At 54.4% G+C, this 15621-nt stretch overlaps 1 long non-coding RNA gene across 9 annotated transcripts; it reads left to right on the top strand.

Annotated features, from left to right (window-relative positions):
* The first annotated feature begins 1057 nt into the window (after nt 1-1057).
* Nucleotides 1058-9450, top strand: LOC127467796 (uncharacterized). 9 transcript variants are annotated; one of them, XR_007903303.1, is made up of 11 exons: nt 1058-1270; nt 1782-1820; nt 2365-2438; nt 2543-2636; nt 3192-3490; nt 3595-3696; nt 4252-4550; nt 4655-4756; nt 5312-5610; nt 5715-5816; nt 8766-9450. It is a non-coding gene; the product is annotated as an uncharacterized LOC127467796 (long non-coding RNA). The 9 variants fall into 9 exon arrangements; XR_007903307.1 differs by lacking the exons at nt 5312-5610; nt 5715-5816; XR_007903308.1 differs by lacking the exons at nt 4252-4550; nt 4655-4756.
* Nucleotides 9451-15621: the final 6171 nt, after the last annotated feature.

Below are 15621 nucleotides of genomic sequence, written 5' to 3' on the forward strand. Positions count from 1 at the left end.
GATTTTTATATTTTTAGACTCTTCTCCTGATTTTCATTTTTTTTAGGCTCTTCCCCTGATTTTCATTTTTTTTTTAGGCTCTTCTCCTGATTTTAATTCTCTTAGGAGAAGAGCCTAGAGAATTAAAACCAGGAGAAGAGCCTAATTACACAAGTAAATTTTCAAACCACCAGCAATCACAAGCCAATTATCCGATTTCCCAAAAGAACTACACGAACAAATACGGTTATAAAACAAAAAAAAAATGCCATAAGTAAAAAATCGCATAGCAACAGTGCCCCCTGGTGACAGAGAAAAAGAATTGCACATATATTTGAGATGAAATACTGCCACCTGCTGACGGAAAACAGGAACTGCATTGAAAAAATTTTGAACAGCGCATGCGCAGTCGTTGGCAAAACGCCGGCGATCACGTGGTAAGTAAGGGCAGGCAGGAGAGGGACCGGCGACGCATGCGCAGTGGCTCTCGTGCCGGTGCAGCGCTCCCTGCTCGAGTTAAGGGCCGGTTCCGGCGGCAGGGCGGGACTCGCGGCCTCCCGTCTGTCCCGGGGTGTGCGGGGGGGGGAATAACGTGAAGATTTCTTGGGGTGAAAGCGCAGAAATTAGCGAGGAGGGACGCTAATTTGGGTTAGGGTTAGGAGTTTCGGTCACCGGAAGTAGTGAGCGACCGGAAGTCCTCCAAGGCCCCGGCCCGGAAGTCCGCCAAGCCCATAGCAAAGATGGCGCCACCAGGACCGGAACGACCACACTAAAGATGGCGGCCCCGGCCCGGAAGTTCGCCAAGCCCACAGTAAAGATGGCGCCGCCAGGACCGGAACGACCACACTAAAGATGGCGGCCCCGGCCCGGAAGTTCGCCAAGCCCACAGTAAAGATGGCGCCGCCAGGACCGGAACGACCACACTAAAGATGGCGGCGAGAGGCTTCCGCCGCGACCCGGACCCCCACCCCGCGCCCGCAGCGCCGTCTCGCCGCGCTGCTTCCCGCTGCGGGGACAGGGCGGGGCGCTCGGCGGCGCCGGGCGCGGGCGGCAGGTTCGTGGGCGGCGGCAGGCACCGGCAGCCCCCGTCTCGGGGCCGCGGCGCGCGAGGACCGCATGGCGCGCACGTCGCGCCGCCCTCTCGCCCCGCTCCGCTCCCGCTCCCGCCCCTGCCCCCGCTTCTGCCCCGCTCGCTCCCGCCGTGCCCTGGAGATGCTATCGGGGCTGCGCCGCCGCCTTCCCCCCCCGGAAGCGACCCACGGCGGCAGATTCGACGGAGATCGACCCCGGGGTAAGCTGGGCGCGTCCAAAGGCGCCGCGGGTCTCGCCAAGGAGGGGAGGGGGGGGGGGAGGCGCGCGGCTGCAGTACCGCTCCCGGCCGTGTCCGCCAGGCGGCGACTGTGAGGCAGGGCCCGGCGCTCGGCGGCGCTCTTGCAAGCGACGCCCCTGGCAAAGCGGCGCTGCTTGGGCACTGCCGGCCTTCCCCCGGAGTGCCCGGGCTGGCCCAGCACCTGGCCGAACCTCTTAGGGAAGAGGCAAGGAACAACTGCGCTTCTTCTGCCCTTTCTTTAGCCCGGGACTGGAACACAGACAAAATCAAGGGGCTCTTGGACCTGTGCAGGCTCCGAGCAGTTTTCAGCCTTCCTTAGCAGGGCATTCTCACCCTCCGAAAAGCTGAAAGGCTTTAACAGCTGGACACGCGCCTGCAGCTGTGCAGATTAATGTAGTTTCTTTTAGGAAATGAAGGGGAAGTTTTCCTGTTGGGAGCCTAAATACCGAGTCTACTCTGCTTTTTCAATCAGGTGACGAAGCTTAGGGAAGAAAAGACCAAAGGCCTCGAGGTGAGTACATTCTACCGAGTTCTGCTTTTCTGGCATCGGTTTGGGAAAATCACGTGAAATTCTAAAAAGCTTCTCTCCGTGTTTTCTAGTTGTTTTTTCAGCCTTGCTCTAAGTTTCACGTAGAAAAGGGCATAGAATTATTAGAACAGACAAACTAGACTTCCTCGGGAGAGATGGAAGAAAAGTCTGCTGATTCCAGTTCTGCTTTTCTTGTCTTCCCTTCGACTGTCGTTTTCTCTCCCCTGCTGTTCAAATAGGCTGCAGTTAATTGCTCTGCTGAAGAGTTTGCTGTCCTAAGTGTCTGTCAAATTGATGCCTTCAACTCAAGACAGCACCTGCTCCTTAGTTACAAAAAGTTCCTCACAGGAAATGTTCAGGCGTGCCCATAAATCTCCTCGCTGTTTGTTTGGGAGAACAGGCTTTTCTCGTCTGTAACAGAACAGTCGTGTCATCTGCTCTGGAATGCTGGTGGCAATCTAGTCAGAAGAGGACCCCGTGCTTCACTAATTTTCCCTTTTTGTTGTTGGGGGTGACTTCTTCCCAGGCATGTTATTCTTGACCCCCCGGGGCAAACGGAGGTGTCAGCGTCAGGAGCCATCCTAACTGAGGCCCTGGGAGGTCAGTGCTTTTTGTGGGACTGGACGGTGAAGCTGTCTGTGGGAATGACCTGGCTATGGCTCAGGGTAGTCCTAATTAAGGTGTCTTTTACTCCGTGTTCCCAGGCTGCCTCTTTCCCTTCGGTCGCCGTGGGACGCCTCTGGCAGGACTAACCCTGTGGCTTTTATGTCCAACGTGCTGTGCTGTGTGTGCCTGCAGGTAAGAAAAGCTGGGAGTGCAGTCCCTCTGCTTTGGTTGCTGTGTCTCTTTGGGAGTGATTTTGGAGGGGAATCCCAGAGCGATTTGGTTTGAAGGGGACCTTCAAAGGCCAGCCTGTCTTCCGTGGGCAGGGACACCTTCCACTGTCCCCGGTTGCTGCGAGTCCCGTCCAGCCTGGCCTGGAACACTTGCAGGGATGGGGCAGGCTCAGCTTCCCTGTGCAGTGTGCTCTGATATCTCTCCACTGGCATCCTGAAAAATTTTGTCAGCACGTTTTGTGTGACAATGGTAAGCGGGACCTGGGTGAAAATTGGGGTTCTCTGAGGTGCAGAGGGAAAGAATTCTCCTTTGAAGTCCAATGTAATTCAGTTTTGCACGAGTCTTGTCTGACTTATGTTTGAATTGCTTTCTATTCTAGGCAGTTCTTTTAAATTAAACTTTTGTGTCTCCCCCCCAGTATCTTGTACAAGACAAAGCTACCTTTCCTCGTGGGAACGGACTGGCCGGGCTTTGGCAATCTGGCCCCTCGAAAGACTAAGTGACCTCTTCCAACAGGGGAAGACTTTCTGGCAAGCGGTGCCAGGAAGAACTGGAGTTTCTGGAGAATAAAAGCTGGAAGCGTGCCCCTGAAAATCCCCAGCCCTGGGTGGTCAGTGGTCTGACTTGCACGGACCGGTGACCTTGGCCAGGAGCGGTCCTGCGGGAAGCGCCTTTGCCCAGGCTGTAATTTTAATTTCCCTTGGATGCTTGGCAAAGCCCCTCTGGGTGAGCCCCAGTGCCTGGCAGGAGCAGAGCGGGCTTCCAGGGAGGTATTCACCTGGTCAGCGTCAGGAACCATCCTACCTGAGGCCTCGGTGAGTGCTTTTTGGACGACTGGACGGTGAAGCTGTCTGTGGGAATGACCTGGCTATGGCTCAGGGTAGTCCTAATTAAGGTGTCTTTTACTCCGTGTTCCCAGGCTGCCTCTTTCCCTTCGGTCGCCGTGGGTGTGCCGGACGCCTCTGGCAGGACTAACCCTGTGGCTTTTATGTCCAACGTGCTGTGCTGTGTGTGCCTGCAGGTAAGAAAAGCTGGGAGTGCAGTCCCTCTGCTTTGGTTGCTGTGTCTCTTTGGGAGTGATTTTGGAGGGGAATCCCAGAGCGATTTGGTTTGAAGGGGACCTTCAAAGGCCAGCCTGTCTTCCGTGGGCAGGGACACCTTCCACTGTCCCCGGTTGCTGCGAGTCCCGTCCAGCCTGGCCTGGAACACTTGCAGGGATGGGGCAGGCTCAGCTTCCCTGTGCAGTGTGCTCTGATATCTCTCCACTGGCATCCTGAAAAATTTTGTCAGCACGTTTTGTGTGACAATGGTAAGCGGGACCTGGGTGAAAATTGGGGTTCTCTGAGGTGCAGAGGGAAAGAATTCTCCTTTGAAGTCCAATGTAATTCAGTTTTGCACGAGTCTTGTCTGACTTATGTTTGAATTGCTTTCTATTCTAGGCAGTTCTTTTAAATTAAACTTTTGTGTCTCCCCCCCAGTATCTTGTACAAGACAAAGCTACCTTTCCTCGTGGGAACGGACTGGCCGGGCTTTGGCAATCTGGCCCCTCGAAAGACTAAGTGACCTCTTCCAACAGGGGAAGACTTTCTGGCAAGCGGTGCCAGGAAGAACTGGAGTTTCTGGAGAATAAAAGCTGGAAGCGTGCCCCTGAAAATCCCCAGCCCTGGGTGGTCAGTGGTCTGACTTGCACGGACCGGTGGCCTTGGCCAGGAGCGGTCCTGCGGGAAGCGCCTTTGCCCAGGCTGTAATTTTAATTTCCCTTGGATGCTTGGCAAAGCCCCTCTGGGTGAGCCCCAGTGCCTGGCAGGAGCAGAGCGGGCTTCCAGGGAGGTATTCACCTGGTCAGCGTCAGGAACCATCCTACCTGAGGCCTCGGTGAGTGCTTTTTGGACGACTGGACGGTGAAGCTGTCTGTGGGAATGACCTGGCTATGGCTCAGGGTAGTCCTAATTAAGGTGTCTTTTACTCCGTGTTCCCAGGCTGCCTCTTTCCCTTCGGTCGCCGTGGGTGTGCCGGACGCCTCTGGCAGGACTAACCCTGTGGCTTTTATGTCCAACGTGCTGTGCTGTGTGTGCCTGCAGGTAAGAAAAGCTGGGAGTGCAGTCCCTCTGCTTTGGTTGCTGTGTCTCTTTGGGAGTGATTTTGGAGGGGAATCCCAGAGCGATTTGGTTTGAAGGGGACCTTCAAAGGCCAGCCTGTCTTCCGTGGGCAGGGACACCTTCCACTGTCCCCGGTTGCTGCGAGTCCCGTCCAGCCTGGCCTGGAACACTTGCAGGGATGGGGCAGGCTCAGCTTCCCTGTGCAGTGTGCTCTGATATCTCTCCACTGGCATCCTGAAAAATTTTGTCAGCACGTTTTGTGTGACAATGGTAAGCGGGACCTGGGTGAAAATTGGGGTTCTCTGAGGTGCAGAGGGAAAGAATTCTCCTTTGAAGTCCAATGTAATTCAGTTTTGCACGAGTCTTGTCTGACTTATGTTTGAATTGCTTTCTATTCTAGGCAGTTCTTTTAAATTAAACTTTTGTGTCTCCCCCCCAGTATCTTGTACAAGACAAAGCTACCTTTCCTCGTGGGAACGGACTGGCCGGGCTTTGGCAATCTGGCCCCTCGAAAGACTAAGTGACCTCTTCCAACAGGGGAAGACTTTCTGGCAAGCGGTGCCAGGAAGAACTGGAGTTTCTGGAGAATAAAAGCTGGAAGCGTGCCCCTGAAAATCCCCAGCCCTGGGTGGTCAGTGGTCTGACTTGCACGGACCGGTGGCCTTGGCCAGGAGCGGTCCTGCGGGAAGCGCCTTTGCCCAGGCTGTAATTTTAATTTCCCTTGGATGCTTGGCAAAGCCCCTCTGGGTGAGCCCCAGTGCCTGGCAGGAGCAGAGCGGGCTTCCAGGGAGGTATTCACCTGGTCAGCGTCAGGAACCATCCTACCTGAGGCCTCGGTGAGTGCTTTTTGGACGACTGGACGGTGAAGCTGTCTGTGGGAATGACCTGGCTATGGCTCAGGGTAGTCCTAATTAAGGTGTCTTTTACTCCGTGTTCCCAGGCTGCCTCTTTCCCTTCGGTCGCCGTGGGTGTGCCGGACGCCTCTGGCAGGACTAACCCTGTGGCTTTTATGTCCAACGTGCTGTGCTGTGTGTGCCTGCAGGTAAGAAAAGCTGGGAGTGCAGTCCCTCTGCTTTGGTTGCTGTGTCTCTTTGGGAGTGATTTTGGAGGGGAATCCCAGAGCGATTTGGTTTGAAGGGGACCTTCAAAGGCCAGCCTGTCTTCCGTGGGCAGGGACACCTTCCACTGTCCCCGGTTGCTGCGAGTCCCGTCCAGCCTGGCCTGGAACACTTGCAGGGATGGGGCAGGCTCAGCTTCCCTGTGCAGTGTGCTCTGATATCTCTCCACTGGCATCCTGAAAAATTTTGTCAGCACGTTTTGTGTGACAATGGTAAGCGGGACCTGGGTGAAAATTGGGGTTCTCTGAGGTGCAGAGGGAAAGAATTCTCCTTTGAAGTCCAATGTAATTCAGTTTTGCACGAGTCTTGTCTGACTTATGTTTGAATTGCTTTCTATTCTAGGCAGTTCTTTTAAATTAAACTTTTGTGTCTCCCCCCCAGTATCTTGTACAAGACAAAGCTACCTTTCCTCGTGGGAACGGACTGGCCGGGCTTTGGCAATCTGGCCCCTCGAAAGACTAAGTGACCTCTTCCAACAGGGGAAGACTTTCTGGCAAGCGGTGCCAGGAAGAACTGGAGTTTCTGGAGAATAAAAGCTGGAAGCGAGCCCCTGAAAATCCCCAGCCCTGGGTGGTCAGTGGTCTGACTTGCACGGACCGGTGGCCTTGGCCAGGAGCGGTCCTGCGGGAAGCGCCTTTGCCCAGGCTGTAATTTTAATTTCCCTTGGATGCTTGGCAAAGCCCCTCTGGGTGAGCCCCAGTGCCTGGCAGGAGCAGAGCGGGCTTCCAGGGAGGTATTCACCTGGTCAGCGTCAGGAACCATCCTACCTGAGGCCTCGGTGAGTGCTTTTTGGACGACTGGACGGTGAAGCTGTCTGTGGGAATGACCTGGCTATGGCTCAGGGTAGTCCTAATTAAGGTGTCTTTTACTCCGTGTTCCCAGGCTGCCTCTTTCCCTTCGGTCGCCGTGGGTGTGCCGGACGCCTCTGGCAGGACTAACCCTGTGGCTTTTATGTCCAACGTGCTGTGCTGTGTGTGCCTGCAGGTAAGAAAAGCTGGGAGTGCAGTCCCTCTGCTTTGGTTGCTGTGTCTCTTTGGGAGTGATTTTGGAGGGGAATCCCAGAGCGATTTGGTTTGAAGGGGACCTTCAAAGGCCAGCCTGTCTTCCGTGGGCAGGGACACCTTCCACTGTCCCCGGTTGCTGCGAGTCCCGTCCAGCCTGGCCTGGAACACTTGCAGGGATGGGGCAGGCTCAGCTTCCCTGTGCAGTGTGCTCTGATATCTCTCCACTGGCATCCTGAAAAATTTTGTCAGCACGTTTTGTGTGACAATGGTAAGCGGGACCTGGGTGAAAATTGGGGTTCTCTGAGGTGCAGAGGGAAAGAATTCTCCTTTGAAGTCCAATGTAATTCAGTTTTGCACGAGTCTTGTCTGACTTATGTTTGAATTGCTTTCTATTCTAGGCAGTTCTTTTAAATTAAACTTTTGTGTCTCCCCCCCAGTATCTTGTACAAGACAAAGCTACCTTTCCTCGTGGGAACGGACTGGCCGGGCTTTGGCAATCTGGCCCCTCGAAAGACTAAGTGACCTCTTCCAACAGGGGAAGACTTTCTGGCAAGCGGTGCCAGGAAGAACTGGAGTTTCTGGAGAATAAAAGCTGGAAGCGAGCCCCTGAAAATCCCCAGCCCTGGGTGGTCAGTGGTCTGACTTGCACGGACCGGTGGCCTTGGCCAGGAGCGGTCCTGCGGGAAGCGCCTTTGCCCAGGCTGTAATTTTAATTTCCCTTGGATGCTTGGCAAAGCCCCTCTGGGTGAGCCCCAGTGCCTGGCAGGAGCAGAGCGGGCTTCCAGGGAGGTATTCACCTGGTCAGCGTCAGGAACCATCCTACCTGAGGCCTCGGTGAGTGCTTTTTGGACGACTGGACGGTGAAGCTGTCTGTGGGAATGACCTGGCTATGGCTCAGGGTAGTCCTAATTAAGGTGTCTTTTACTCCGTGTTCCCAGGCTGCCTCTTTCCCTTCGGTCGCCGTGGGTGTGCCGGACGCCTCTGGCAGGACTAACCCTGTGGCTTTTATGTCCAACGTGCTGTGCTGTGTGTGCCTGCAGGTAAGAAAAGCTGGGAGTGCAGTCCCTCTGCTTTGGTTGCTGTGTCTCTTTGGGAGTGATTTTGGAGGGGAATCCCAGAGCGATTTGGTTTGAAGGGGACCTTCAAAGGCCAGCCTGTCTTCCGTGGGCAGGGACACCTTCCGCTGTCCCCGGTTGCTGCGAGTCCCGTCCAGCCTGGCCTGGAACACTTGCAGGGATGGGGCAGGCTCAGCTTCCCTGTGCAGTGTGCTCTAATGGCTCTCCACTGGCATCGTGAAAAATGTTGTCAGCGTGTTTTGTTGGACGACGGTAAGCAGGACCTGGGTGAAAAGGACATTCTCTGAGGTGCTGGGAGAAGGAGGACTCGTGCGGGCACCTCCAGAGACAGCGGGAACAGGAGCGTGCTGCGGAGGAGGGAAATTCCAGGGGGTGGGTGCCGAGAAATTTGGCCTTCCCTCGCCCTGTGCTCTGCACTTAGCAGTGGGTCAAGTGCAGAAGTTTCCTGGGGACCCTGGGAAATGATGCCGGGTCTGCCAAGAAAAGTGGGGCCAAAGGAGCAGGACCTGGGTCTGCCAGCGTGGGAGAAACAAGGGACGGGTCATCCTCTGCCTCCAGGAGGGAGGGCAGCAGGAAAGGCCACGGACTAAAGCACTGAAGTGCCGTTCCCCAGGGAGCCCCTGCCCAGACCTGAACTTGCTTCTGCACTTGCTGTCCCTTTCCCAGCGGAGCCGAAGCGTCGGGTGCCGCTGCCGGGGGGATGGAGCTGCCAAGGACAAGCTGGGAGGGTGTTTGCCAGGGAAGGGGGTAGAAGGAGCTCTTGATGTGCTTTTTTTACTTCTTCATCCCACAGAATTGCCACGAGAGGAAATACTTCAGAGGGGCTTCCCTCCAGATAAGGCCTGAAGATGCCAGGAGGTTTCAGCCGGGAGGAAAGGAGCTGTGGAAGAAAAGCAGCCTAAAAACAGCCAGTGGGGATCATCAGGTTTTCCAGCCAAGAAGAACAAGGAGAGAGATGAGGGAATCGGGTTCCAATTCCTAATGCTTTGGTGGGTGCAGGAATGATTTCTGTGTGTTTTCCAGTCCCTTTGGATTCCTGGGATGATTTTAAAATGATGGCTTTAGCAATCAACTAAATCGCAGATGTTGTTTTTGAGAGGAAATGATGCCAAAGAAATGCAGAGTTTTGGGTCAGTTTTGGGGATGATTTGGGTCAGTTTTTGGGGTCAGTTTGGGGTCATTGTTTGGGGTGATTTGGGTCAGCTTTTGGGATGATTGGGGTCAGTTTTGGGTCAGCTTTTGGGATGATTGGGGTCAGGTTTTGGGGTCAGTTTTGGGTCAGCTTTTGGGGTGATTTGGGTCGGTTTTGGGTCAATTTTTGGGGAGCACTGGGTGTTACTGGGGGTTGTTGAGGAGCACTGGGTGTTACTGGGGTGTACTGGGGAGCACTGGGTGTTACTGAGGGTTGTTGGGGAGCACTGGGTGTTACTGGGGAGCACTGGGAGAGAAAATGAAAAATAAAGAGAATAAAAAATAAACGAAGTAAAGAAGGAAATATAAAAAAGAAAATTTAAAAAAAAAGGCAAAAAAACTAAAAAGGAAATAAAATGAAAATGAAATAAGAGAGAAAAAAAAAAAAAAGAAACCCCTTCTTGGGCACCCCGTTTCCTCTCCTCCCCCCCCCCCCCGAACCGTAAATTGCGGGGTCATCACCCCTAAAATGTGAGAAGGGGACCCCGAAATGTGGGTGAGGGAACCCCAGGGAGCCGGAAAAGTGGAGGGGGAGCCGCAGTAAGAAAGCGAAGCCGGGCGGTCGGGCGGCGGGGTGGGGGGGGGCGCATGCGCAGTCGTTGGCAAGACGCCGGCGATCACGTGGTAAGTAAGGGCAGGCAGGAGAGGGACCGGCGACGCATGCGCAGTGGCTCTCGTGCCGGTGCAGCGCGCCCTGCTCGAGTTAAGGGCCGGTTCCGGCGGCAGGGCGGGACTCGCGGCCTCCCGTCTGTCCCGGGGTGTGCGGGGGGGGAATAACGTGAATTTCTCCTGATTTTAATTCTCTTGGGCTCTTGTCCTCATTTTAATTTTTTTAAGGCTCTTGTCCTGATTTTAATTCTCTTGGTTCAAACCATTTCCTAATAAGTCAGTTTTAATGAAGTGTTTTCCAGTCCCTTTGGATTCCTGAGATGATTTTAAAATGATGGCTTTAGCAATCAACTAAATCGCAGATGTTGTTTTTGAGAGGAAATGATGCCAAAGAAATGCAGAGAGAGAGCATGGAATCATCCTGGGATCCTGGAGTGGTTTGGGTTGGAAAGGATCTCAGGGATCATCTCCTTCCACCCCCTGCCACAGGCAGGGACACCTTCTAATAGACCTCCAGCCTGGCCTTGGCCACTTGCAGGGATGGGGCAGCCACAACTTCTCTGTGCCAGGCCACCTCCCCACCCTCCCAGGGAAGAATGTCTCCCTTCTGTGCAATCTTTCCCTTTCTTCTCTGCAGGAAGTGGGCTGGGACAAGGGAATTGGCTCCCACGAGGCCGAGGATCAGAGCGGGCTGTGCACAGGGGACAACTTCCACTTCCGAACGGGGAAGGGCCCCTTCGTGCCCACCCCTGGCAAACTGGGACAGAGTAACATCTGCCTGCAGCTGGCTGGAGTTCCCGTTGGCTCTGGGCTTTCAGCCCGCCGGGGCTGCGGCGGGAGCCGCGCGGAGGGAACGGGGGCCGGGGCCGCGCCGAGGGCCGGGGCCGGGCTGAGCGGGCGGGGCGGGGCCGCAGGGCCAGGCGGGCTGGGATTGGGCGGAGGCGCTCGAGTGCTGATTGGGCAGCGCTGCCAGCCCGCGGTATAAAGGGCCGGCGGGGCAGGTGGGGGCGGTTGTGTGTGGGGGCTGAGGGTGTGGCCCCGCTGCTGCCCGGGCTGCGGAGGGGAGAGCGCCTTGGCCGCTGGGTTTGTGCACCGGGGCAGCCGGGGGCGTTTAGGGGCGCCTTGTGCTGGGCGGCGGGGCCCGGGTAAGCCCCTTACCTGCCGGGTGCCCCCGGGGAGAGCCGTGGCATGGCTGTGGGTCCTGTGCTCTCTGGGTGTCTGAGGGTTTGCTTTGGGATCCCAAACCCTTTCCCCGTGCAGGGTTATGAGGCAAAGACTGCTTTAACTTGGTTTTTTGGTGCTGCGTTAATGCTTTTTGCTCGTTCTGTGTCCATTTGCAGCCTCGCTCGTGGTTTCCCCTGGTGTGGAGGCGAGTTGTGCTTCCTGCTGGGAGAGAGAACGGCCTTGGGAAGCTGCTCCATGAGCCACAGCTGTGCCGAGCCCGGCAGTCTGTCCAGGTAAGAGCAGGGCTTCTACTGCCCGTGAGGAGCTGGGTTTGCTGTTGGAAGATAGAATGTGCCTATGCCTTTAAATGCAAGGACAGGCAGAAGCCGGGAGGGACCCTGAGCAGGTTTGGTGGCACGACAGCAGTTTGAAAAGACCTTGACTGTGGGAGAAATGTCCAGGAAAACGATTCCTTTTTTGCAGGGAGGCAGTTTGCGAGGACAGGGGGGTTGCTGTGCTCTCTAGCAAAACTACTGACCTTGGGATGTCTAGGGTGGGGAGATGTTGGCCACGTGTGGGCTGGAGCAAAGGTGTGTGGGTGCCTGTGTGTGACAGCCGTGGGTGTGCAGGAAGGGGGGTTCTGGTGCCATTGGAGCTGCCAGGGAGCCAAAAGGGGCACGGTTGTCTGAAAAAGGCAAAAAGTCTCAGTCTCTGTTGACACGTGTACCAAAGGAGATGCAAATTTTCCCTTTCTCGTTGCAGACTTCGCAAAGCTCCCCAGGAAAGGAAGCTTTATATTCCTCCCCAGCTTTATGCTAAAGGTTTCCTTCCTCCTGTCTCAGCACCCTTTCTGCTGTTGGGAGAGCACGAGGTGGATGGAGAGGATCCCCAGGCATCTGCAGGCACAAGGGACTCATACAACTGCGATTTTCCTCCAGCCCTCGTGAAAGGGACTTCCAGGATACTCTTGGGAATGTACCAGCTCTCCTGCTGGAGCTTTTCTATGGAATATTTGAACACAAAGGGTAAAACTAAAGTCAGGTCTGTTCTGGAGTATGTTACACTTGTGCAAAACTCCGTTCTTCTGTTTATTTTCTGTTCTGGAAAGAACAGTCTGGGGTTCCTGGGCACTTCCTATTGAGTGATTCCATGAAAATAATTTTGTACTGAAAGGGGAAAGGAGCTGTCTGTGGGAGGTCAGGTGTCCATGATAAAAGCTTTATGCTTTTCAGTCAGATAAGCCTTAAAATATCTCACAGTGTATAGGAATGCCTGGCTTCTAAAAGTCACCAGCTGAGTCTTAGAGGCTCCTTTGAAGAGCTGTTTTCAGGCAGGCAAATTGCCCCCCAGGAGGGACTCTGTGCCTGCTCTCCCGTGGCTCCAAGGGATCTCTGGCCCTTCACGCCGGCACCGAGATTTTCTCGGGAAGGGCCTCAGATCTCCGGACCAGTCTGGGACACAGGCAAGATCCCCCTGCAGTTTAGGACCAAATTGGCCCCCTGGAGGGACAGTGCTGTTGGTGCCCCCCGGGTTGGGGCACCCCGAGGACTCCAGCGCGCACCGAAAGGATTATTCGGGGAGATCCTCGGGGTGCCCGGCCCTGGGGAGCTCAAAGCAAGGTCCCTGCCATGGATTCAGGCATTGCTGAGAGTATCCCAGGGGTCCCTGTCCCTGCTAGACAGGGAGCTCTCTAATGGGCTGTAATTGGGTTCTAAAAGCGGTGCTCCAAGTGCCAAACAAGTGTGGGATTGGGATTAAGAAATGAGCAGTGAGGGTGCAATTGGCTGTTTTCTCTGGAATGTGACTGTGAGAGCTGCAGGAGTGCCAGGTGTGTGTTCCAGTCCCCAGCATTTGGTTTGCACATGTCCTGCTCAGACACAAGTACAATTTCCTCAGTCCTGAACACAGCAGAATGAGAATTATGGACTGGCAGTGTTAAGGTGATTGGTGTGACAGGGGTCAAACTGGGAAAACATTGGGGAATTCCTCAGTTTGTGTTTTTGCCAAACTCACCCAAACCTCTGCTAGGAAGTGATGGGCTGGAAAAGTTGAGGCAGAAATGGAATTGAAAACTGGGGCTCTTGACACTGTAATTGCTGAAACTAAATGTGTCCAAGCAGCAGCTCTTGTTGTGCAGGGAATAACTCCTGTCAGCAGCAAGGCCCTGACTGAAGTGGCAGCTGCAGTTGTTCCTGTGGTGTGGGCCAGTGGAGCTGCAGGAGAGTGGAAGAGGGCAGAACCTGTAGGTATTACCCCTGATGTGGGATCTCTATGGGTAAGGCCAACCCAGTATCCTTTAAAATCAGAATGCCAGACTGGATTGGTTGCAGGAACAGCTAAATTGGCTCCTCCTGGTTTGCTTGTAGGACGTGAATGCAAGAACCTGCCAAGAAAACCAGTGGACAAGATGATTGATTAGTGCAGGACCTGAGAGAAGCACCTTGAATGACAACCTGGAGGAGTTTCCAGTATTGGATTTAAAAGATGGCCTTTGCATCTCCTTGAGCAAGGAAAGCCAAGAAAGCTTTGCTTTTGCAGGAGAAAATGGGGCAAGCAGGCAGGAAGAAGAGAAGCCCCGTGACTCCTCCCTGAGCCCCAGACAGCCCATGAACTGCCTTGCTGGGAATGGTGGGACGGGCTGGACTCTGCATTGCTCCCTCGGGATGTGTGGTAAGACTGTTATGGCGACTTTTTGAATAGATGGTGCAAGGGCAGCCTTTAAGCAGCTGAAGCATTCCCTGAGGAGAGCTCTGGGTCTGCCAGATGTGTCAGAACTGTTGGAAGCATCTTTGGTGGGGAGGGCAAACAAAGGCCAAGGTGTGCAGTGACCCCCCTGAGAAGGGACTTTCAGTTAATGGCATCCCTGATGGTGAACTTTGTGGGCTGTTCCCCCTGTAGGGCAGGTGATAGTCCCAGCTCCAGTTATGGGAAAAATGGTTAAAAGGGAGCCCCAAAAGCTGGAAGTCCTCCTGGAGGCTCCTGGCAAAGAGAGTTTGCTGCGTTCCCCCTGACAGAAGGACAGTGATAGCTTTTGAGTGCTGGTAGATCCTTTTAATAGATAGCCTTGAGTGTGTCCTTGTTGCACCAGTAGGACTTATCAAAGTCCCCATATTCCAGGAGATAGACACATTGAAGTTTAAAATATTCTTCCTAATCCTTTGTTGGCTTGAGGCTCTCCCCTCAGGAACTGCAGGAACTCCTGGTGCCGCCTGGGCCGATGGATTGGACGCCCCAGCCCCTCCGTTCCTGCCCGGCCACTGGGGCCGTGTCCAGTGGTGGCACTGCCAGCCCTGCAGGTGAAGTGGGAAGGGCCTTTGCAGGTCTTGTGGGTCACATTTATAGCAGGTAAAGTTGCAGTAAAAGGACCTGGGGTCTGTTATTCTTGAGTTCAGAAAGCTCCTTTTGATTGGTGAGCAGGACAAAGTGGATCCTTAAGAGTTCCCATCCGTGTTTGTGTCTCAGCCTGTGTTAGGATTCAGGGCTGTAGCTGTTGTTGTCACTGAGGAGTCAAACTATGCTTTAAATAATGAGACCCTGGCCTGATGGCCCAGTGTCAAGGCAAAAGGTGGAATGCTCTCTGAGTGTTGAGATGTAACAAGGGCTCATCCTTTTTGCAGTGGGATGGAGCCTGGAAAGTGCACAGAGCTGAGCCCAGGGATTGAAAGGGACCAAGCAAGGGAGGTGAAGAAAGAAGGAAGAAGGGAAGTGAGGCAGCAGGCAAGCAGCACCAAGTTGCTGTGTAAGCAGGTGAGTTGTGTTGAGGTTCCTCAGGCAGGCACTGAGGACTTGGAGGGCTCCAGACAGAGCAGACCTGGGAAGGCCCTCGGTGAAGCCCCTCAGAAACCTGAAGCCCCTGGGCCTTTTGGGGAGCCTGAGCTATTGCAGCCCTGGGGATGGCTTTGGTTTCCTTCTCTCCTCAGAGTAAAACTCTGTGGGGGAGTCTGTGATCTCCCTGACTTTTGTGTCATAACTGAAACTTGGAAGGAAGTTGACCTTGTGTAGTTTCCCAACTGACTTGGCCGGGTTGAACCAGCAGTGCCAGATTGTTGTAGTGTGCAGGGTGTTGTTTGTGTCTGAGCAGTTTGGGGTTGATTTGCCAAGGGGAGCCATGGAATGTTATGGTGTTTTTGTCCCAATATTTGGAGGCAGTGCCCTGGATGAGTTGATTTCTGCCTCACTCCCTGATATCTGAGTTAGGAGATGTACCAAGAACTGGTAGTTTTTGCAGTGGGATGTTCCCTAGAAAGTGCATGGAGCTGAGCCAAGGAACTTAAAGGGACTGAGCAAGCAAAGTCAAGAAAGAATGAAGAAGGGAACTGAGGCAGCAGCCAAGCAGCACCAAGCTCCTCTACAACCAGGTGAGTTGTCTTGAAGTTGATAAGGTGGTCACTGAGAACTTTGGGGTCTGCAGGCACAGGTGACCACCAGAGACCCCCAATGGAGCCCCTCAGAGAACTTATAAGGGTTTGTGTAGATGGGAACAGGTGTTGGGAGTGTCCTGAATGTGCAACAGGAATGCAGGGAAGGAAAATGAACCCTCCTGTCATGCTGACCCCTCCCATCAGCTGCAGTGGAGACCCCTCCGTGTGCCCTTTGGGAGCGGATTGCCAGGACCCCCGTGGGGCTGGGATCATGGCAGGGTGTTGTAAGCAAGGAATGCCTGGCTTCTAAAAGTCACCAGCTGA

Source organism: Manacus candei, unplaced genomic scaffold (genome assembly GCF_025592945.1).
Source record: "Manacus candei isolate 608988 ecotype Guabito, Panama unplaced genomic scaffold, ASM2559294v1 h1tg000014l, whole genome shotgun sequence".
In the NCBI taxonomy this organism is placed as follows: domain Eukaryota; kingdom Metazoa; phylum Chordata; class Aves; order Passeriformes; family Pipridae; genus Manacus; species Manacus candei.